This window comes from Hydra vulgaris, chromosome 14 (assembly GCF_038396675.1).
Source record: "Hydra vulgaris chromosome 14, alternate assembly HydraT2T_AEP".
Classification (NCBI taxonomy): domain Eukaryota; kingdom Metazoa; phylum Cnidaria; class Hydrozoa; order Anthoathecata; family Hydridae; genus Hydra; species Hydra vulgaris.
The window spans coordinates 42,177,062-42,202,353 of record NC_088933.1 but is presented as its reverse complement, the minus strand read 5'-3'; the positions used below and the strand labels follow the sequence as shown (position 1 = coordinate 42,202,353).

The window sequence follows — 25,292 nt, the reverse complement described above, 5'->3', positions numbered from 1 at the left end:
AAGTTTTTATAATATCTTGCTTTTTTAAAGATAAATAAATGTTATTAAATAAGATTTAGTTTTTTTAATTAAGAATTAGTTTATTTAACATTAGTAAAGAACAAATAAGGAACTAGCAGTTATACAAGTTAACAATTTTCAAACAACTTTCGAATAATTATTTTAAGTTTGAAAAACTGAAATAATTTTTTTCATATTTTGTTTATTTTTCATTTAACTACTTTCTTTTAACTTTAGTTTTACTATAAATTATTTGTTTAATATTGTTTATAATACAATTTATGCACCTTTTAGTTCTTAACTACCCAATGCTGTGTGCTAGAAGGTTAATAACATAACTGCATGGTAGGCAGCTAAATATCTTTTTAAAATAAACTATTATGAAATTAGATTTTCAAATAGATATCACAAATTTACAAATGCTGCATGAACTATTAGCTGAGCTCTGTGAGTACACACAACTCAGGGGTTCCTTCTAGAATTTATTTATATAGTTATTTGTGTCATATTATTTTATTATATATATATATATATATATATATATATATATATATATAGAACCCTTAGATGTTGTCCGAAAGTTTTTTCCATATTTTGTTGACAAAAAGTAAAAATTAAAATGCAAGACCGGAATTTTTTTTTTTTAATAATGATAGACTGCCTGCCCCAACCAAACCCTCAGTTGATGTAGCAGCACTCCCTTGCGGGTCAGGCTATTTGTCAGTCGATGTAGCAGCACTCCCTTGCGAGTCAGGCTATTTGTCAGTCGATGTAGCAGCACTCCCTTGCGAGTCAGGCTATTTGTCAGTCGATGTAGCAGCACTCCCTTGCGAGTCAGGCTATAAGATAGTCGATGTAGCAACACTCCGCGCATGATTTACAGTGAAAAAAATAAAAAATAAAAACATTTTATTAAAAAAAATAAAAATAAAAACATTTTATTAAAAAAAATAAAAATAAAAACATTTTATTAAAAAAAATAAAAATAAAAACATTGTTTATATTGTTAAAAACATTCAGAATGTTTTTAAAAACATTCTGGTCAATTAAATTTGCGTTTTTGTGGTTTTTTTATGTAACAATTAATTTGTAATTAAATTAATGGTTTTGACTTTCGTCCAACACGAAAATGTTGGACGAAAGTCAAAAGTAATTAAAAGTGACGTATGTGTTGGCGTAAGAATCACTTTTTTCCTTCCGCTCTTCCCAAAGCCAACAAACTATAGATCTATATGTATATATATATATTATATATATATATATATATATATATATATATATATATATATATATATATATATATATATATATATATATATTTATTTATATATATATATATATATATATATATATATATATATATATATATATATATATATATATATATATATATTTATATATATATATATATTTATATATATATACATTTTTATTTTTATAGTTAATTTGGCAGCCAAACTGCCAAATGAGCTAAAACAAGGAAAATATATTGTTATCACTTAAAGTTAAGTCAAACATGAGGAGCTAAATCAATTATTATTTTCAAGAAATCAACTGATCTCAAAGCAGCACTTGCTAGTGCATTTTGAATGAGACAATCTATTAAAACCACCAATTAATTTGGAAACACCTTTCTGTTTCTTTGCATATAACACTTATGGTTGGTTTAATCAAACCTCCTGTCTTTGAATTTTAAAAAGCTATTTTGTTTTAAATGGAAAGGGAGTACTAGTGCATTCTGACATTTAATGAGGATATTTTTTTTGAAGTCATTTTATCTACGTATCCAGCAATATATGGGATCAAAGTTTTTTTGTATTCAAAGAAATTGTTGCAGTTTGGAATATCTGCATTATCGTGATCACTAACTGCTGGTTCTCTCTCCAACAATCATATTTTCTTATTAATTCAATTTCAGTAAAAGATATTTTAGTACTAAAATCACCAAAAGAATCGTCTAAAACATATATATGAGTTTTATCTCTGATGTTGCAGTTTTTATTTGAAAATTGAACAGTATTTTGCTAAATAAAAAGTTATTTATATGTAAATAGTTGGCAATTGATATTGCTGTTAAACATTTCTGCAGATCTCACAGCACCAAAAAAGAGCTCTAGATGGTTTTGACTAAGCTTATTAGCTTAGTCAAAACCATCTAGAGCTCTTTTTTGAAATGTTTTGAATATTTCTATATAAAGATATAAATAAATTTTTTTCAAACAAATGTATTTTTATATACATTTGTTTCTTCAATTGTATTGAGTGATTATCCTTCAAACTATAAGAAACTATTATTTACTTTTTATTTGTTTTAAAAGTTGTTATAAATAACTATAATTCAGACCTGGTTTTTTTTTACCAGTATAAGTGACACTTAATAATATTTTATTCAAATAGTTTATGCAATAATAGAATTCAAGTATAATATAATTCTAGAAGGAACCCCTAAGTTTTTGTATACTCACAGCACTCAGTTAACAATTCATGTAGAATTTGTACAAAATGTCATCTTGCTACAAAAAATAGAGAATATAGTAGTAGAGAATATAGAGGGTAGAAATGATTGCCGTTTATCATACTGTTATGTTATTAACCTTCTAGCATACAGCATTGGGAACTAAAAACTATAAGACTTATAGTTTTTAGTTCCCAATACTTATACATAAGACATAACTAAATTTGTAAATGCCATTTAATAATAAATTCAATTAAACAAAAAAATTATTTCTTTTTTTCTCTAATATTTATAAAATTCATTTGTTTTCTTTTATTTTTAACAAATTTATAAGCTTATTTAATTATTTTTTTTAGTAATTTGATATAGCCATTTAAAATGTATATCGGTTTCACCGCTAGGAACTATAACTGGCCTCCCATCTTGGGAGGCCAGTTTTAGCTTCAACTTTTTTCGGAAAAAACAATAGAACCAGCTATCCAGTTATATTTTGAGATCAGTGGTTTTTAAACTACCAGCTGGTGTTCTATAAATAGCATTGATTATAAAATTATTAGCTAATTTATTTATTATCTCAACATAATAAATAATAAGAATAAAATCAATAGAATTGTGAACGTATATGCTTATACCACCACCAACGCAAATATGGCGCATTTGATGAACTGATGTATACCCAGTGGGCACAGGACGTAAAAAAGACGTCTTTTAAACGTCTATTGAACGTTTCGGACGTCTTTTGAACGTTCAAAAGACGTCTTATTCAGGTCCTGTGCCCACTGGGTAGTTTCTTAACTCAAAATTAGAATTTGTTTCATTGCTTTTAAGCCAAGTTTCTGTGAAGCAAATTATTTTAAAATCATGATTAAGTTCTCCCAATAAACACTTAAAGTTCTCGAAGTTTTTATTCATACTTCGAATATTAATATGCAATATTGAAAATTTATTCTTATTCTCACAGAGATATTGAGTAGATTCAGGTATTGAATAGTACTCACTTTCTAATAAGGTTTCAGTATGATTATCAGAGTTATTATCGCTAAAAACAATATTTAAAAGAAATATAAAATATTTACGTTGCTTTTCGAGACCATTCGCGAACCACCAACTTGTCGTGTGAAATATACGCAAACATTCCAGCTTCTCGAGCTTTTTTCATGCTCGCCCGTAATTCTTTTCTAATTAGCATCGTCTCCGCGCAATAATCCTCATTGATATAAATATTTTCCCCTTTCAATTTCCGAGAGTTTTTTAGAATGTTTTCCTTGTCTTTATAATTGAGCAATTTCAAAACTATGGATCTGACTTTTTTATTGTCTCTAGAACCAGTTCTATGTGCCCTTTCTATTTTTATATCTTTTAACCCAAGAGTTTCTTCAAATAATTTTAACACTTTAGCCTCACTATCACTCCAACTTTCATTTTTGCTTTCCTTTAAACCATCGACTCTTTTCTAAGGAGACGACTTTTTTATTTGTTTGTTCTAAATCATTTTCGAATTTATTTATTTTTATTAGGTTCTTTATATTTTCTTTTTCGTACTTGTCAAGTCTCTCAGTGAACATTTTCAAGTTCGCAGCTGTTAAAGACGCAAAGCTTTTCTCTTGTTTTTTCAAAAGTTTTTTGGTTTCATCTAAGTTTGCATTGCTTTGTTTTTCAAGTAAATCTGCAACAAATTTCTCAATACTTTCTAAATCCATATTATTATGTTATCTTGATAATGTGATATTTTTATTCAGTCTTCTTTTTTATTTTTATTTTAATTATAATAACTAATAAAATAAAAAACTATTATTTTTTATTTTTCTATATTAAACTTCTTCCGTTCACACGTCTGCTCTTGTTGATCAAACCAACCCCTTTGTCCTATCAAACCAACCCCTCCCCGTTTGTTAAGAAAAAAATCTATTTCCCCAAGTTTATTATAACCTTCCCGATTAGATCTGGACTAAAATTCCCACCCACCCGTTTATTCCCATCCTCACTTGTATTGGGGATTCGACAGTACTTTCTATTGCAGAATTTTCATATGCAGAAAATAACTTATTAATGATATTTCTAAAGGCAGTATTAGATATTGAGTGCATATTCATACATCGTGCAAATGTTTTAATCGCTTAGTGCCCTTTACCAATTTCTCGAAATGCCATAACCAATCGATTATTTATTTCACTCGGGTTACAACCATACATTTTTTCAGAAGCACTAAAGGGTGAAGTATACTTGTGACTTTTATTTTTACATTTTCTCCAAAAGTAAACAATTTTATGAGAAAATCCGTTTTTATCATCCAAATTATTAGATATTGTGACATTGGCTTCCCCATTTTCTTGGCACTTGTTTCCTACTGCTATCATTTCCATAAATATTTTTAAATTTATAAATAGAAAATAATCACTACAGAATGTTCAGCTGGTTACTGGTAAATTTTTTTTTAGTGCTATTTTCATTATTTACATTTTTTTTTTATTTCTATTGGTTCGACATTTATTATTTACAATATGTACAGATTTTTTACAACCAAGACCGCCAACACCCTTTCTTGATGACTTTCTTTTGTTATTTCGAAGGTTTGCCATATTCAATCTTTATTATTTTACAAGAATCTAACTAAAGTGTTAAATAGTTTCAACAAACACATTAAAAAACAGTAAAAAGTAAAAAATTATTATAAAAAAGCCTGCCGGCTGTTTGCACTTTGCAACAGCATAACTTATAATTAATAAATATTTAACAGCTTGGACTTACAAGGCGGAAAGCCCTAAAAAAAGATGCACTGAAGGCAAATTTAGAGTTTAAATAAAAAACGCAGACCGAAAAAGTTTAGCGCATGCGTATATGCGTATATAAAGGTTCATCGTTGTGCAAACTAATGTTTCCGTACACGGAAAACTAATGTTTCCGTACGCGGATGTCAAAATTTTTAATAGTTTAAACTTTACTTTTTACTTTTATACTATTGTTATGGTATTGTTTCAAAACTTATAAAATAGAAAATAGAAAAAAAACACGTAATTTTTATAAACTTTACTCTCATATCTTTTTATATGGTTAAGCAAGCGCCTTGAGGCTTTTTGCATCAGTTAGTGTTACTCAACCTCCGTCCATCCATATATAGAAAGTACTCAGCTTTGTATGGCTTCATTTATATATTATCCATATCTTGAGATCACTTTTGAAACCACATAAAAAAAACTTGCCGCGGGAATGTTTCTTTAAACGAAGCTTTTTGAAGGATTCCTTAGAACTTAAACACATCTAATTTTTATGAAACTTTCCATATTTATTAAGAAAAGGACGAGGAATCTTATGGAAACTGGACGTTTTTTTATCATTTATACAAAAAATTTTAGTTCTCAGCGTTTTAGTTCTCAAAAACTTCAAGTTTGATTTATATAGAAAAAAAAAGTGTTTTTGAAAAACGTCCAGGTGGAAATTGCAAGTTTAGCCTTTCCTCTATTTAAAACAAGTATTTACTTAAAATTACCTAAATAATTGGTACTTAGGATTTGCATATATAAATTATGTGTATGTAATGCTTTTCTTCGCGTATTGAATGACATTATCTGTTTAGATTTTTGCGTTTGTTTTGGTTAAATTATAAAAATTAAATTGAACGTGAAAGTATAATTCTTAAACTTTTAATCAAATGAAAATAAATCTTTTACTTATTCCCAGATAAAAGGTCTGCACTCTTCAAGAAAGTTAAAATCTTGATTTTTACTATTTTAAATACAGGTTGCTCTTATTTAAACTATTTTTCAAAACAAATTAATAATAATAATAATTCTATTGAATAGTATTCAATAGAAGCTCACAAAAATGGAATTGTGTAAGAAATTCTTTATTTCTTTTTACATTTATTTGCCTTCTTTTTGTTTGTTGGTTAAATACTATGAACTCTAGTAATAATTATTTTAATTCCCTTATTTTAGGTGTTGAAATTAACAATAGTCTCAACAAAATTGTTGCTCCGTCTATAAGACAAGAAAGTAAGTAAAAATTATAAATTAGGAATACTGTAGCAGAAATCTTTTTCATTTTAATAATTCTATTTATTGAAACCAAAGTGTAATGAGCCACCCCTTATTTTTCTTTATGTCTCTTAAATTAAGTTTACTTTTAATTTTAGCATCCAACACTGTTTTTTTGGATTATCTATTTGACATGACGCATCTTTCAGTATTTTTTACATCCTTGTTTAAATATCCTATATCTAGAATTATGCTGATCAAGTGCCTTCAAAAGTCAAAGGATTTCATTACAAAATTAAATCGTGACAAAAATTTTGATTTAATAAAGTATTTTTTAAGCTCTGTTTTCTCTTTGAATGTTGCATTTTATGAAGTTGATTTGTTACCTTCTGATGCTTGTTCTACCCCTACTTCTATCCACAATAGTGAAATTGTTCCAAATCAAGTTACTGATTTTGTAACTTCTGATGTAAACTTGCAAACTGCTAATTATGCTTTTTTGTGCTCTGTAACCTCAACTTCTATACATCCCTTTAGGAAATGGTTCTGATATTTTTCTTCTTGAAACGCAAATTAATGAAGAGAATCTCCCAGTTTCCAATTTGGATAAAAAACTCCCAAAATTATCTGGTGATTTGACCTATCAAATAAAGAAATATAAACGAAAAATAAATCATCTTACATTGCAAACTAAACAAATTAATAGAAGATGTTATGAATATAGAAGAAAATATCAAGCAATCTTTTCAAAATATAATGTCAGAAATGTCAATAAAAGAGAAGTTAGAAAGGATTGTAGGATTAATGAATTGTTGCAAAAAAAATTTTGATTGGAAAAAGAAGTTGATTTGGCTAGAAAGCATTCCCAGTCAGATCGACAAAAGGCCTGGTATTTAAAGAAAAAAATTGAAAACACTGTTTTGAAAACATCTGATGAAACAAATGATTCATTCTTAAAGGAGAGTTTGAATTACTTTGAAAATCTTACAGAAGTGCTGAAGGAAAGAGTTCACATTTTTGAAAAAAAATGTAATTGACCTTTTAAATAAAAATGTTTCTGTTAATAATGTTGAATCTGTTATCAGAGCTGTACTACAAAAAATGGCAGGAATTTCGTGTGGCACACTTCCGAAAAAATCTTTGGCTGCTGAATTTTTTAGTAAAATGAACCTTTTATCGAAAGCTCAAGTGAGAGAGGCTATGTTGAATAGTACAAACAATGTTCTTCATACAGATGGCACAAAGTATAATTTTAGGGAGGTTGGTAGTTTTCAAGTCACAACATCATCTGGTAGCTACACGTTTGGGATAAAAGATGTGTTCTCGGCAGAGGCACAATCTTATTTTGAAGAGCTAAAAAATTTACTCACTGATATGTTTTCAGATATTTTTCTCCTGAAAAGGAAAACTACAAGGATGATCTTAATATTTATACAAAAAATTTTAGTTCTCAGCGTTTAAATACTTCAAGGTTGATTTATATAGAAAAAAAAGTGTTTCATGAAATTTATTTTTTCATTCAAATCTTTGATGACAGATCGCACTATAGTTAATTCAAGTTTTTTTAGACAATTTAAACATTGGAGACAAGCAATTTTGCCTTTTGTTGTTGAAAACTATGATCAGCTTCCTTTAAATGAAAATTTAAAAATTTCTTAAATGCATCAAGTTTTTTGTGACTTACATGTTATCCACAATCTAGAAATGTACGCAGAAAAAGCAATCATAGAATTGGAAAAGCGGTTGAGCAGGAAGGTAGTATTCATGGTGGTTTTAAAAATGCGCAAAACTCTCGCACTTTTGATATTTTGTATGAACTTTCAAAACTTACAAGCTATAGACTGATTAGCGGAATGGAAAAGCTGATGAATGGAAAGCATTTTTGCATAAAAGGTTTTCAAATAATTTATGGTTTCATTTCTGCATCATTGCTTTAACATTATATTTGTACTTGGTGGAGCAATGTATTTTCATAAAGATCACCTTAAAGAATTTGTTGGTTGTTGTCAAAACTTGATGGTTCAAATTACCCTCATGAGTCAATTAGGCACAAAGTTGACAACATAATCTTTCACGCTTCAACTAGAGCTCTAGGAATTTTTAATAAACTAATATCAGGACCTCTTTTTTGTATTATTGAAGAGTTTTTTTCTTTAAATACCGTTTGGTCACAAACGTTCAATTATTTTGTTTTTTGTTCTTCTGATGCATCAAAAATGTAAAGTGGTTCAACATTTTTTGATGGAGCATTTAGTGCCACAGGGTCTGTGTGTTTTGTGATTGTGATGTTATTGTTGTGATGTTTTGTGTTGATAGACAACTTGGCTTACCTTCTTGCTGGTGTCTATTGTTAAAAATGATTATTAGATTGTTTCGTTACTGAAACTTGCTACTTCTAATCATTCACTAAAAGCCAAGAAATAAGTTTCAGAATAAAAACATTTTTTTATGTTATTTTGATTTTTTATCTTAGGCATTGTCAATAGTTCTCATAAACAATCTCAATGAGCAAGTTTCTTTTTTTATTCTTATTTAATTTTTAATTTTTAAACAATCTGCTATATATGGTATATATATATATATATATATATATATATATATATATATATATATATATATATATATATATATATATATATATATATATATATATATATATACCTTATAAAATAGTTCTCAGTAATTTACTGTTATTTTTTTGATAGTTTACAGTAATATACTATTTACAATAGTATCATTAATTAATGACCAGTCTGTAATTTTTTAAAATTTAATTCTTTATTTAATTTTTAAAACGAATTAAAAGTTTTTTAAATACATTGTGTATCTTTGTTTCTAATAATAATTTTTTTACATTTTTAGGTGGAGTTTCTGCTTTAATACCTGCCTATTGCTGTTGTAGGTACTCCAAATTTCAGAAAGTTCATTTGCTGTAAGTTATTTTTATTAAAAATTAAATTTTAACTTTTTTGAAGAATCTTCTGTCTGGTAAATAGGTCATTCTGTAAAATTCCAACAGATTTTAATGCCTTTACACAGTAATTTACTGACTGGTCTGTAAATTATTTAATAATTTCAAAATGATGTATTATTTGGATTCCATGATTTGTTTATACATTATGGTATGGTGTAATTAAAATATAACCCCAAATTTTATTTTCCAAAACTAAGTAAATAAGTGAAAACCCTCAGTCTGTAAAATAGATGATTCTGGAAAATCTAGTCAAATGTAAAAAAAAGTTGAATCGTTTTGAAAAATTTCGAGTCAAATTTAATAACGGTTCAAAAATATCGAATATATTCAAAGTCAATATGCCCAATTGGTTTGTGCAGCCCTTTTGCAGTAATTAACTGACCAATCTGTAAATTATACAATAATTTCAAAATGATGCACTATTTGGATTCCATGATTCCTTTATGCATATTTGCATGGCGTAATTATAATATTATCCCAAATTTTATTTTCCAAAACTAAGTAAATAAGTGAAAACCATCAGTCTGTAACAACAGATGATTCTGGTAAATCCTATCGGATTAACAAAAAAATTTTGGGATATTTTATTTTCTTATAGTTGATGGATCACTATGGAGAATTTAAAGTCAAATGTGATAATGGTTCAAAAGTTATTCTAAAGTCAATATGACACCAAAACTAAGTAAAGAAATTAAAATCCACAGTGGGAAGTTCTGTGGGAGTTACGTGGTAAAAAATTTATTCGTATAGCTTTTTTCTGAATAACAGAGAGACGTTTCTTGATAGAAGAGCTTTGTCTCCAAGATAAACAACCATAAGTGAGGTGTGAACTAAATAAGACAAAATATATAGATTTTAATGTTTTTTTGTCAACAAGATTTTAATGTTTTTTTTTGTCAATAATGCAGTTCTGTCTAAGTTTAGACAATTGTTTTTTACAGTTTAATTTTCTTTTAAATTGATGATGAGGATTTGTTAACCTTGGTTTGAAAATAATTAACTCAGTTTTACTTATATTTAAAGAAATTTGACATTTATCCAGTTGCAGAGCTTTTTTAGATCATATTTGACATATTTATTAATTTTATTGATTGACTTATTAAGATATAGCAGATTTGTGTCATCAGCGAAGTTTTGGACTCTACAAAATTTTATGGATAAATCATTTATATAGATTAAAAGCAATAATGGACCCAGTAGAGACCAACAGGTCTGTGGTGATGCACACCACAAATATTAGAGTTTGATCCGTTAATAGACACAAACTGTTTTCTATTTGTAAGGAAAGATTCGAAGCAGGAATTTGAAACTCTTTATACCATAGTAAGCTAGTTTTTTTTAATAGAATTTTAATATCTCCACAGTATCAAAAGCTTTTTGAAGGTCTATAAAGATGCCACAACCAAACAATCCTTTATCTAGAGCACTTCTAATATTTTTATTCATACTTAATAGGTCAAATGATGTAGAACAATTTGTTCTGAAACCAAATTGTAAATCACACAGAACGTTAGTATAGTTAGGGAAATTTTAAACTTGATTAAACATAAGCCTTTCTAAAATTTTGTAAATATTTAAGAGCAGGGATATTGGACTATAGTCTAAATATTAATACGCTAATGAATATTATTAGTGCGCATAGTTACGCATAGTTTCGCCTATTGTTCGTAATGTTACTTACGGTTCTGTATTCTGTAAAATACACTATTTCTTAGTTTTTTAAAAGTTTCTAGACTTTATGCGCGGTTATATATGTGCCATGCGGTCTTTCGAGTCAGGTCAGCAAGCTAATTAGAGCTGTTATACTTTTATATTTAAGAAGAATTGATGTTGTTCATTGTTTAAAATAAAAATTTAAATAATCGTTTGTTTATTGTTGTTTGTTTTTATTTTTCTAATTTTTATAGCCTGTTTTCATTTTGTTTAGAAGTAGTTATATTATTTATAGATTAAAATTATTAAATTATTTATAGATTAAGATTATTTTTTGTTGAAAGAATAATAAGAATAAAATATCTATGTATTTAATATGAAAAGTTAAATGAAATAAGACTGTTGTTTGTGGTCATGTAAGTTTATATAAATAAGTTTGCGTTTATTTCAACCTATTTTATATTTCTCTCTATCTATATGTATATTTTATATTCTTAGGAAAAATAATGAGGAATAGAAAAATTAAAAAAAATTCTTCTGGAATTTGTCAAAAGAATGCTGTGTTATGCTTCATTTTAAGGTATCTGTATTTTTGTTTATTAGAAATTTTTGATTTTGTTCTTTAATGGTTTCATCTTTTTCCTTCAAATGTTGTGAATTGTAGTCTGCATTCTTTGTTAAATTAAAAATAATTGATGCTAATAAATGTTGTTTTATAGTTGTTAAAGGTTTGCATATATGTTATTGATAAATACGTGTATGTGATGATATATGTTATATAGTTGTTTTATAAGTGTGTTTATATAAATGTTTTTATAATAGTATGAAATGTATTTTATCTAATGTGTACATGATTGTTAAATGAGGTGTTTTTATATGTTATATAAAATTAAAAAAAATGTTGTTTTATAGTTAGTATAACTACAAAAAACAATATATTTGAGATTTAGATCTAGAACAAGATTCATCAACCTTACCAGTCATGCAGTGTTACTGCTTTAGGTCTAAGTGTAGTCTAGCAGTAAGCAATTCATAAAGTCATGATCTTTTATGGTACGAGTAAAAACCTGTAAAGAAGTCATGACCTTTTATGGTACGAGTTAAAAATGTTTAAGTAGACATTAGGTAGATAATGTTTAGTAGCTTGAAATAATAGGTAATATAAAATCTTTTTAAAATTTTATTAAGTAATTAGTTTATTGTAATCTTTTTTTAAATTGTACTTTTAAATTTAAAGCTTTGTGTTATAGATGTTAATATTGAAAATATAGATTACTATAATTCTTAGATGGGGTCTAGCGTTAAAAGATATTTATGGGTAGTTTCATGCTTTCACATGCTTTTAATAATTGGGATAAAAGCCATGAAAGCATTTTGTTATAAATAAAATTTATCTTTAGTATTGTTAAAACCTTTGCTCTTTGAAAAAAATGTTTCTGGATTTTCAATAAATGTATAATAATTTCTCTTGCATGAATGAATTGTGGTTTAGGATATAATTGTGTTATTATATGTTTGTTTTTCTACATTTAATCTTAATATGAATACGCTAATTTAATAGTAGTGTCGTTTCACTTTGGTTTTTAATAAAGAACTTTCTAGGCTTTTCTAAAAGCATTTCTTTACTCCACGTGGTCTTTCAAGCAAGGTCTACAAGGCGATTAGAGCTGATACATTTTTAGTTACAAGTTGAGTTGATGTTGTTCATTGTTCAATTTTACAATAAAAATTTAAATAAATGTTAGTTTGTTGTTGGTTATTCATATTTTTTCTAATTTTTATAGTCTGTTTCCTTTTCTTTAAATAAATTAAGACTGTTATTTGTGGACATGTAAGTGTATTTACATAAATTTGAGTATATTTCAGTATATTTTATATTTCTCTGTATCTATATGTATATTTTCTTTAGATAAAAAAAAATAAGGTATAGAAAATAGAAAAAGTAGTAGAAAGTAAAAAAAAAATATGTTGGAAGTTGTCAAACGAATGTTGTGCTTTGCTTCTTTTTAAGGTATCCGAATATATATTTAGATTTTTAAATTAGTTCTTAAATGTTTCCATTTTTTTTTTACTTTAGATAAAAATATACTAACTGACATTGTCATATATGTTTAGAACATATATATCATATATGTTCTAAAGTAATTGCATTTGATTTTTTTTTAAATACATTGCTTAACATGAGGCATTTTGATTTTTTTTTTGTTTTTTTTTCTCTTTTAAGTAGTTAAATAAAATTGTTTTATAGATAGAAACTAAGTAAGATTCAACATTGTGTTTTTGTTTTTATTACCAAATAATATCTTTGTTATTAGGATTTCAGGTTTTTGTTGATTTTTCTTTTTGTAGATATGTTTACTACTTTGTAGATGTTTACCACTTTAGACTATTTTTGTAATTTTTTTTAGTTATGATTGCCAGTCAAGAGATCTTACTAAGTTGTGATATTACTTGGCACTATATAGTGCTGGGTGGTCTTGATTTCTGTTAATTATTTTTTACTTAAGACACTTTAGAACTAAGACTAAGTATAAATCTTACTATAATCAGTATTAAAATATAAATACTAGAATTTGTTAAGCTACATACCTTTTTCTTTTTTTTTTCTTTCAAAGTTACCAATTATAATTTCTTAGACCCATCAGATAAGTGCTATAATTTATATTTTAATTAAAATTTAACCTTATGTATATCTACTTTTTATTATACTCAACTTTGTTTCTCAATAATTTCAGATATTTTATGATGTCACAACTGATAAGGTAAAAATTATAATAACTTTTTTTATGACTGTAAAAAGTTAGACTATTATCAGATTTGTTATATATATTTTAGTTCTAACATTAGTCACCGCATTTTTATACGAATCAAATTTTATTATATTTTCAAATAATTGGTTATGATTATCCTAAAATAAAATGATTTTATATATTTTTTGAAGTTCAAACATAATTGTATTTTTTTTTTTTAGTTGTCATTGCTTTATTAGTTTACTTACTGTTGAAACATGGTTTTAATTTAGTAAATTCATATGATATGAAATTTACTGTGTTAATCATTATTCACAGTTAAGAAGAAGTTGGGATTCTAAACTATTGAGGTAAAAAATTTTGTTTAGTGATAACATTAAGAAGCCTTTTTTTTAATGGTTAATTGTGCTATAGCTATTTTGGGGTATTATTTTTTGCCGATGCCATTAAAAACAGTAACTAATTTATTAATATAATAACTTATTGTAACTTTTTTTTAACAAAGTATCCTCCTCTGTTTAAAGGAAGTTTATTAATAAAGGACATCACTATTGGAACACCCTGTTATTACTAAGCTCTAATGTTTTTTTTGTTACCATAATTGATTTTGACCATGTTTAACAAATGTTCTACGAGTCGCTAATTCATGAACACAATAATAAATATAAAAAATAATGCTCCCCTTTATTATAACTTACTTATTCTAAAATACAATAATAAATCTGTAAAATAATGCTTTTTTAGTTTGAGATAATCTTTTTTTTTTCTTTTCGTATTGGTAAGTTGTACTTGGCTTTTCTTTTCTGGTGCTTGCTGTTATTAAAAACAACCTAATATTTAAAGTTACGCGGTCTTTACTAAATGCCAAGACCAATATAAGCTTAAGGCTGCTATTGTCCCAATTTTTGCGGAGTAGAGCACAATGCTAAACTAATTAAAACTTTTATAACGTTCTTCAGTGAACAAACCGGGACAATGGCAGCCCAAATAGATGAATTTGTATTTTATATTTTTCAGATAATATATCAAGTCAAATTGTTATTTATTTATTACTAACCCGTATTACGGGTTGCTTACTGCTAGTTAGATACTAATAACTTGGAATCTTTTTTAAAAATAGGAACAATTTTAGCAGTCTTTAAAATATCAGGAAAGACTCTCTTAGAGAATTAAATATTGAAAATATTTGACAAAATAATTGAAATTCCATTTCTAAGTAGTTTTAAGATATTTATTGGGATACTGTTAGGGACCAGACTTTGGTGCATCTAGAGTTAAAATAACCTTTATTATTTCACTACTATCCGTAGGCTTAGTAAAAAAGGAATTTGGTGAAGGGTTTGATAGGTAATCAGTAAAGTGATTCTTAGATAAAGGAATGTTTGATTGGATGTCTAGGCAAGCATTGGAAAAATAGATATTAAAGCATTACAGATGTCAATGGGATTAGTTAGGATATTGTTGTTTTGGAGAATTATGGTTGGTGAAACTTGTGAAGTAGACTTAAGGTTGATAATATTAGCAATACCTTTCCATGTTGCTTTCATATTTTTTAGTATATTTCTTTTTAAATAGTTGTTATGGTAATTTTTTTTACTTTCTTTAATTATTAATTGATTATCATCAGAGATCCATGGTTTTGTTTTGAATTTTATATCCATTTTTAAAAGCATTCATTTCTTGCAATTTACTTATAGTGTTAAGATTTATAATAGGTAATTTATAATAGTTTTAAGAAGCAAGCTATTACATTCATTATCACAAGACTCATTGGCAACCTTATCATTAAAATCTTTTTTAAAATCAGATAAAAATGCCTCATTAAATACTTTACAGTTTCTTTCATTAAGAGCTGTTTTTTGTTTGATGTTATTTTTAAGATATCATGAGCAATCAGAAATAGAGGGTGGTGATCAGATATAGATGTTGTGAAATTACCTGCAGTAAAGTTATTTGATTCAAGGTTTGAAAATATGTTGTCAATTAATGTTATAGATTTATTAACTATACGAGTAGGATGGACAATATGAAGCGAGAAGTAGTTAGCAGATAGTAAATTTAAGAACTCTTGAGTTGGATGCAAGCTACTTATAATTAAATTTATATTTAAATCACCGTGTAGAAGTCTACACAGCTGTTTCACTCAACATAAAAACGAGCGTGACGTCATGAGTTTATCAAAAAAAAAAGTATTTCCGCATAAAAAGTATAAAAATTCACAAAATTTAAATTAATAGTAACTTTTTTATATAAATGCTTTCATCTTGCAATTAAAAAAATATAAAAGTTCTATCTTTCCTTGTTAAATAAATATTTACATTATTTGGTATAAAAATAAATATTGCCAAAATATTTTTAATAATTTAGAACCACTTTTCTAATTTTCGCATATTTTCCGGAAAACATGAGTTGGGCCAACTAAGATTTCAAAATATAGCTTTGTGCTTGATATTTGAAATTTGGAACACTTAACCCTAAATGTCCATTCTATCAGATTCCTGCGTCATCCTAGAGAATTTTTTACAAAAAGACTGTTTTTAAAGCATTTATATTTTTTAATTGATCGTTTTTAAATGCAAAACGTAACTTTTTTGATGGATGACGTAAGTTAATGAAATTTCAACCTTTTATGCAAATGAAAATAAAAAAATTATTTTACGTGCCTTCAGCTATGTTATGAAATATGTTTTCAAAAATGTCATGTTTTACAACTAACCTTGATAGTTTTAGGCGTACATTTGTGTTGACGTTTTTTTGCGATGACGTAACCTTTATGCGTTACGTCCCAAACTATTTATTAACGAATATTCTGCAAACAACTGTTTCGGCGAGTCAATTTTTGAAGTATAAAAGTAAAAAAAGTTACGCGGAATTTTTCTCTTTGGATTAGCAAACTAATATCAGATAAGTTGTCAAATCCACTTTTATCTAGTGCATATATTTGTTAATTAATATTATTTTTATTTGTTTTGATTATATTTATTAATAATTGTGCGGCCGTGGCGCAGTGGTTAGAACGCTTGCTTTATAAGCAGAGATCCAGGTTCGAAACGAGCTCTGGACAAATTTTCGCGTCACGGTAAGGAAGGAGGCGTGAACTTCCTGGTTAAATGCACTTCCGCGGTGCTCTGTGACAAGACCGTTAGGACTTCTTGGGGCACCTAAAATAAAAATTAAAAAAAAAAAAAAAAAAAAAAAAAAAAAAATATGCGGTAGTGGTGTAGTGGTAGAGCGCTCGCTTTATAAGCGAGAGGTTCCGAGTTCGATTCCGACCACGTCCCTGGTAGTACCGCGCTCAACTTGTTTCTCTGGTTCGTGTTACGGAGTTATAAAGTTGAGAGAGGGTGATAACCACAAGTAGCCTCCTCATCTGTAGTGGCCTTCTCGGCTTTGGGGAGGTGAACCCAGTGCGGCCGTGGCGCAGTGGTTAGAGCGCTTGCTTTATAAGCAGGAGATCCAGGTTCGAAACGAGCTCTGGACAAATTTTCGCGTCACGGTAAGGAAGGAGGCGTGAACTTCCCGGTTAAATGCACTTCCGCGGTGCTCTGTGACAAGACCGTTAGGACTTCTTGGGGCACCTAAAAATAAAAAAAAAATAAAAAAAAATAAAAAAAAAAAAAAAATAAGTCAATATTATTTTGATAACAATGTATTCAACTGAGAGGGAAATTCTAAAACAACATATTAGATGGAAAAATGGTTGGGAAGATAGGTGTAACTTTCCTTTTGTTAAGCGATTAATTAGGACAGATAAGATCAGTAACAATTTCATTTCCATTTTAATGACAGTCTTTAAAATAAGAGGTGATTTATTTAGTTTTATGAGTTTTCTTTTGTCAATTGATTTTAATATGCCTAGTAATGACGAGTTTGATAAAATGTGCCTAAAGTTAACACGCCAAAAAAAGAAATATAAAAAAAATTTTAAAGCTATAAAAAACGAAATATAAAAAAAATTTTAAAGCTATAAAAAACGAAGAATTTTTTAAAATGCAACTGTCGCAAGCTCCACTCAAAAAAAAAAAAAATCAGCAGATGCAGATGAATTTTTCACTTTAAATAACAGTAAGGAGCTACTGAATCAAATTGATCAATTAACTTCTGAAAATAAAACAAATATGGAGCAAATAGAAAAATTTTAAATGTAAGTATTTAAGTTGGAAGCTGAAATTACAGATTTAAATTCTAAAAATAGGGCTCTCAACACACATTGTAACTCATTAAGTTCTCAATTAGAGACTATGAGTATTAGGCTAAAACAGGAGGAGCAGTTCCAACTTTTTTAAAAAATTAAAACAGCACAGCGTAAATTTGCATCTGCTCGTGCCAAAAATGTAAGTTTGCTAAAAAAATTAATATTGAAAAAAAAATAGCAAAAATTAGTGATTTAAGCCAGAACAGTTGCCAAATTTGCAAATGTTTTGCTAGTAGCGATAAGGATTTAGTTGTGGTTGATTCTTATTTAGACTACGACAACATTTTTGTGGGTTTAAATTTTAAGTTTATAATTTATAGACAAGGTCTTTGTCTTGTTTGTGGTCATCAAATTTAGTTAAAATATTTAAAAAATTAAAAACAACAACAAAAAAAAAACTATTTACAAGTAAGATAAATTATATGAGATCTTTAATTTATATATAAGATAATTTTATTCTGTTCTAATATTTGTGTAATGTTAGTTTAAAATATTATTTTTTGATATATTGATTTTATATATTAGGTAGGTGCCCATTCTGTTCCTATCTTCAGAAGTTATTTATACCTATGCAATACCTTTGCTCAGGTTAAAGAATGGAATACTAGTCTTGCATCAAATGTATGTAAAAATCTAGTTTTTATATATTAACTTGTGATCAGAGCAACTGGTATGTTGGTTGGGTATGATCTTTTATGTTTGTGTATTTAATTTAAAAAATGTATTGTCCTTCATTATATGTAACATTTTTTTATAGATATATTACATATCCTTTCGATGTTTATCACCAGAAGTTAGTTCTACCTTTGCAGTACCTCTGCTCTACATACCTCCTCGCTGGTTAAAGAATGGAATATAAATCTCATATTAAGTTGGTGTAAAAATTTAGTTCAATAAATTAAGAATTTGTAAACGTTATCAAAATTCTGAGTGGAGCAATTGTTTTTCTGGTTTAGCATGAGTATGAATCTGATATCAATTGGATGTACAAAGATAGTTTACTACTTAAAGAACCTATCAGTAAACCAACTGATTATAAAACAGTTTTTAATGGGAATAAAAACAAATTTTCAAAAGATTTCAATTAGCTATTTGTATATTCAAACACTTTATTTACAGAGAGAAGAGACTATAGATTCAAGTGCTATAAAATAATTCTACTACCAAAAGCGAGGTTAATTCAAAAACTTAAACTTAAATTTGGTCATGAATTATTTTATTAGACTTGGTGAGTGTTTATTCATTAACAACTTAACACCATATTATTAGAACTGTATGCACAGAAAAAAATAAATGCTTAAGCTTTAAATGTTTTGACTAAATATTCCAAAATCGAAATCTGGCTTTATTTTGCAATGCAATAAATTTATTGGCTTAGGAAAATAAGTTTCTAAAACAAGAACTCCTAGGTTTAAAAATGTACTCTTTTAACAGCTAATCCTCCTTTTAACTACATTTTTCATAACTTTGCGAAAAGTGCGGTTTGCTTTCAGTCCTCAATAAAGTCTGTTTTAGCTATTCTTAAACAATTAAGTAAGGTTTTTTTGTTTTTATAATGGTCAAACAATGGGTATATTTGAGAATAACTATCAGAAATAAATTTTTCTGATTTTTTTTTGATAAAAAGTAACATCAAATTATTAGAATTCAGCCAACTTCATCATTTGTCGCGTTTTTTTTACTAATGCATTAAATGTCGTAAGATGAAACATTTCATTGGTGTTTTTATTCTTTTTACAAAACAAAATTATCTTTAATATTTTAAAAGTTATAGAAGTTTTAGTAACACCCCTTAAGTCAATATTTTCAAAAAATAACAAGAAACCGTTAGGCTCGGTTTGAAACAGCCGAGTGCGGCGTATATTTTTAAGACTTAGAGAGACTGGCTAACATGGAGACGGCAAGCTTCGAGTAAAGCAACAAAGTTTGCTTTTCTTGGTATACCTTTATTATTTTGTTTTACTAAAAAAAATTTTGTCCAAACATTTTTTTTTTATCATTCTCTTTAATATGAACACGACTTGTCTCGACACTTCGGGTTAAAACCTTAAAGGGTTAAGGTAATTAATTTTTTCAGTTTAAATTTGAAAATGGGAAAAGTAAAATGCATGTCGAAATTGGACAAAACAATTTTATTCCGAAGATAGGGTGCACAATATCCAATACAAAACTGATTAAACTTGGTTCGACAAAGGGCTTATATATAGAATTATTGTTTCTAAGTGTATACTTATTTATTGGTTTCAAACAAAAGAGATCTTTGAAAACAGGTAATATATGTCATTTTTCCACATATACTTAAAGCACAAAACATTAAAAACATTAAGCTCATAAATATTAAGAACTTTCATTTCAATATAAATGGTTTGGAATCAGCGTATCGATCTGCAAAATTTATTAAACGGATCGTATGTTTCTGATGGCGATAAAGGCATTTCAACTTTTTTCAGTGCTTCCCTATGCAACATTACCATAATTTAAATAACTATGAATTAATGAGTAATCAAGTTGAGTTGGACTTTTTTTACATAAATCTATTCTGGTTTTATATTAAATTCCAATATTTTAAGAAATTTTTGTACCGATATGCGTTTTCCATGAGATGTTTTCATCAAGAAAAACTTTAGTTATTAATATTCTTATTTAACTTCATTTAAACTTGGTTAAGTTTGGTAAACTAAGTCACAGTAAAATACTGAACCATATAAACCAATGGTGGTGACCATGGTTACCACATGTAAATTTGTTCTAATTATAATAGCTTTTTTAATTTTTTTTTTTGTCTTTCTTTCTTTTATTAATGATATATTTTGCATGGGCACTCGATTGCTTTACGCATTCTAATTTTTTTTTAAAAACTTAAATGTTGGTTGAGGAAGCAATGTCTCTTGGGATCAAGCTCCAAATTAATGGTCCTAGATAGCGAAGTGAATGTTTTCCAAACTATTCTGATATAATACAAGGGTCACTAAAATAAGCATTAATTCGTGTATTAAGCGTTTTCTTATTAAAAAATATGTCACTTTGTGAGCTTTGGTTAGGATTATTTTTAATTTTGAACATTTCTATAGCTAAAAACTACAAATTTCTTTAATATACTGAGACAGAGTTATCTTTTTCTAAAAGCTTTTCAAATGTCGATTTTTAATCATTGTATATCAAGCAAATAAATTTATGAATTTGTTGCTTTACTGCATTTACATCCACACAACTTTACTTTACATCCGCACAACTTTACTTTACATCCACACAACTTTACTTTACATCCACACAAGTAGACATGAATTGTTATTTAAAGGAGTTTAATACTATTTTCTCTTTCTGAAGGTTGTGATACTCTTCTAAGAATGCTAAGTTTTTGATTTGCTTTGGCGCAGACTTGAGGCAGATGTCTATTAAAAATTAGTTTGTTATCTATTGTTATTCCAAGAAGTTTGACATCATTCTCTTCCCAAATTTGAATACGATCAATATGTGCCCAAGTTGTTTCATGTTTATGTCCATTTTTTAGGATTAAGTTTTAGACAGTTACATTTAAACCACTTTATAATCAGCTTAATATTATTCTCAAGTTTATTGAATAGAACATGCAAGTCCTTATCTATTACATTAGAACATATTTCATTTGAACATATTATTTATTAGAATATATCATTAATATATATATTAAAAAGTAGGGGTCCTAACACCGAACCTTGTGGACATCTTGTAATACTTTTGACCAAGAGCTATATGATACGTTTATTTTTGTTATTTCCCAATGGGCACAGGAAGTCCATGGACGTCCATAGGGCGTACCGTTTAGGTGCGTTTAGGTACCGTTTAGGTCCAAATCCAAAAGAGTACGTCTTTGAACGTCCGATGGACATCCAAATAAGTTCAATTTTGGGCTTTAATGTTTTTGGACGTCCAAAATCGTCCTTGGGACGTCCAAAAAAAGAGACATACAAAAAAAACTTAATTTTTATGTTGGTTTAATAATTATTATTGTTTAACTTTAATTGTGTTTTTCGGAAAAATACTGAGTTTTATTTACTGTTTAAAATATCAAAATAATATTAACTTGGCCAATTATTCGACGATTTTAATGAAATTTGTCTTTTTTTAAAGCTCTTTCAAATCTGTATTTAAATCTGTTAATAACTACCAAAATGTGATTTCCCATTTAAGGTCCATTCTTCCAGATTTGGTCACATTTAGTTATAGTTATCGAGTATTAACCTACGGTTTAACTATATAGCTCTATAATAATATCTTTTTATTTAGATTAATACATTTAATTAAAAAATATGAACTATAAACGGTAATTAAATAGGCAAAATATTTTTCCCTCAAAAAGTTTATTTTGTGAGCTCATGACCATGAGACTTTATCTAACTTAAAATTAAAATCAATAAATTCAAGCTCCTTCATACTAATAACTTCATACCAAAACCTAAGCTTAGTGGAATAATTTTTTAATATTTGGATAAGGAGGATTGCATACCTAGTAAGTTTATATATATATATATATATATATATATATATATATATATATATATATATATATATATATATATATATATATATATATATATATATATATATATATATTGTGTGTGTGTGTCTATATATATATATATATATATATATATATATATATATATTATTTTAAAACATCAAGAAATACAGTTTCTCTCAATACAAATAATATTATTTTATAAGAAATTTTCGCTGGGTTATAGATACCAGCATCATCAGCTTGTAAAATGTTACAATAATTTATTGCTATAAACAATAATTTATTGCTACAATAATTTATTGTTACAATAATTTATTGCTATATATAATAATTTATAGCTATTGAGAAATATTACACACCAATTCCATCAAAAAAGACAAAATAAAAACAAAATTCCATCAGAATGCAACAATCTTCCTGTAGTGTCTTTACCTTGGGTACCAGGCCTTTCACCAAAACTTCGAAAAATATTCCGAAAAGCAGGGTACAGAGCAGTATTTAAATCAAACCCAAATTTAAGATCTTTATTAACATCAAAAAACAAAACAAAACTACCAAGTAACAGCCAACCTGGAACGTATATAATAAAATGCAACTGCTCCAAAGTCTACATAGGTGAAACAAAAATGCAGGTAAGTACGCGGATGCATCAACATCAGAAGAGCATTAATGAAAACAAGCCTAATCAATCTGCATTAGCATATCATAAAACCTTTTGCAAAGAAAATATTATTTGGGAAAAAACAAGAACGTTAAAAGTAGAAAATAAAAAGTTTGAAAGAAAAATTAGAGAGGCGTTAGAAATACAAAACAACATGTGCTCTGCGCGAAACGGCGGAATTAACCTTGATGAAGGCCAATATGTAAAAACTATGTTTTGGACGCCATTTTTAAAATTTAAAAATCAAAAGAAGCCATTCAACCGCTGACGTCAATAGTAACAATTTTATATAAACTATAACGATTAAAAATTATTGTAACATTTTACAAGCTGATGATGCTGGTATCTATAACCCAGCGAAAATTTCTTATAAAATAATATTATTTGTATTGAGAGAAACTGTATTTCTTGATGTTTTAAAATAATATATAATATACTCTCATACAAGATGTCATCTTTCAAATATATATATATATATATATATATATATATATATATATATATATATATATATATATATATATATATATATATATATATATATATATACAGTGTCCGACAAAAAAAAAGCTTACGTTAACTCTAAAAAAATTACAACAAAAAAGAATGACAATCAAATATTCTTTACAATATATATATATATATATATATATATATATATATATTTTAATACTATTTCAGGAAGAATTAATTCATTTCAATAGTGTATCTTTAATATTCTAGAAATATCTTTGGGCAAACTACAACCACATGTTTATATCATTTTATTATTTGTCAGTTAGAGCTTGACATGTCGAATTCCGGACAAATTTTTAGCGAGTTGTGAAAAAAAATATTTATTGTGAGCGAAAACGTAATCCTAAATTATTTTTCTTGCTTCAATTGTTTTTTCTATCAATCGCTTTTTCTATCAAAGCACCCAAGTCGAACAATGCGCTAGACAACTCCAAAAAAGATAAGAAAACAACTCACTGAGTTTGAAAAGGACTAAATTGTGGCATGGCGTGAAAGTGGATACACTGACCATGAAATTGGAAAAAAATTGAATCGATGGTGCACTACAATTCGAAGATTTTTGTTCAAGTATTGTTTGACGGGAAGTTTTAAACGCAAAGAAGGGAGCGGAAGAAGGCGTAAAACAACTGCCAGAGAGAACAGAATAATTATAAGAGAGGTTCGAAAGATTAGAAAGATAACAGCGGCTAAAATAAAGAGAAATTTTAAACTAGATGTTGACAAACGGACGGTTCTTCGAAGGATCCATTCTATTGGGAAATTTAAATCTATTGAAGCGTTAAAAAACCATTTATTTCTGAAAGTAACCTGAAAAAAAGACTTGGGCAAAGCAATATCAGAATTGGGCAATCGAACAATGGAAAAATGTTTTATGGAGTGATGAGTCACCATTTTGTTTGCGCTTCAGTCGACGGTCGCGTGTTTGGCGGTTACATAATGAACGTTATGATCCATTAGTAACACAGCCAACAGTAAAGCACGATAAAAAAGTGAATGTATGGGGATGTTTTACTTCATCGGGTGTTGGTCGTTTGTATAAAATTCCTGGTATTATGGACATTAAAATGTACAAACAAATCTAAATTCATCAACTGATACCTACAGTGTTGGCCATTAAATTAGGACATTCATAAAAATTTCACTTTTTCTTGATTTTGAGTTAAAAATAACACAACCAATGCCGTGTTAGTGTTCTGGAACCATGGTAATTTAATAATAAACAAACGTTTTGAAAAATATTAATTAATGCTAAGAATTTTAAGTTAGTTTTATCGTTGTATGTCGGTTAAAAAGTCACGAGGTGATTAAGTTCATATTGAAGTTGTGATGGTTTACGTTGAACAGTATGCAACGGAATAAAACTTTTAATGATTAGTCAAATTAGTAATAATTAATATACTGACTGGATTTAAGGGAAGTTTATATTTTGAAATTACTATAATATATCTGTAAATGTTTATAAATTAATAATGGGTAAATGCTTGGACATTAGTCCCGCAAAACGTCGTGAGGTTGCTACCTTGTTGCAACACTCGTCTTTTACAAATATGGATATTGCTAAAAGACTTAATGTTTCCCATCAGACTGCTGACAGAATTTAAAAAACTTTGTTT

At 27.4% G+C, this 25,292-nt stretch overlaps 1 long non-coding RNA gene across 1 annotated transcript; it reads left to right on the top strand.

Moving 5' to 3' along the window:
• The first annotated feature begins 18,320 nt into the window (after positions 1 to 18,320).
• On the top strand, positions 18,321 to 19,079 carry LOC136090476 (uncharacterized). The gene is made up of 2 exons (XR_010643444.1): positions 18,321 to 18,622; positions 18,759 to 19,079. It is a non-coding gene; the product is annotated as an uncharacterized LOC136090476 (long non-coding RNA).
• The last annotated feature ends 6,213 nt before the right edge of the window (positions 19,080 to 25,292 follow it).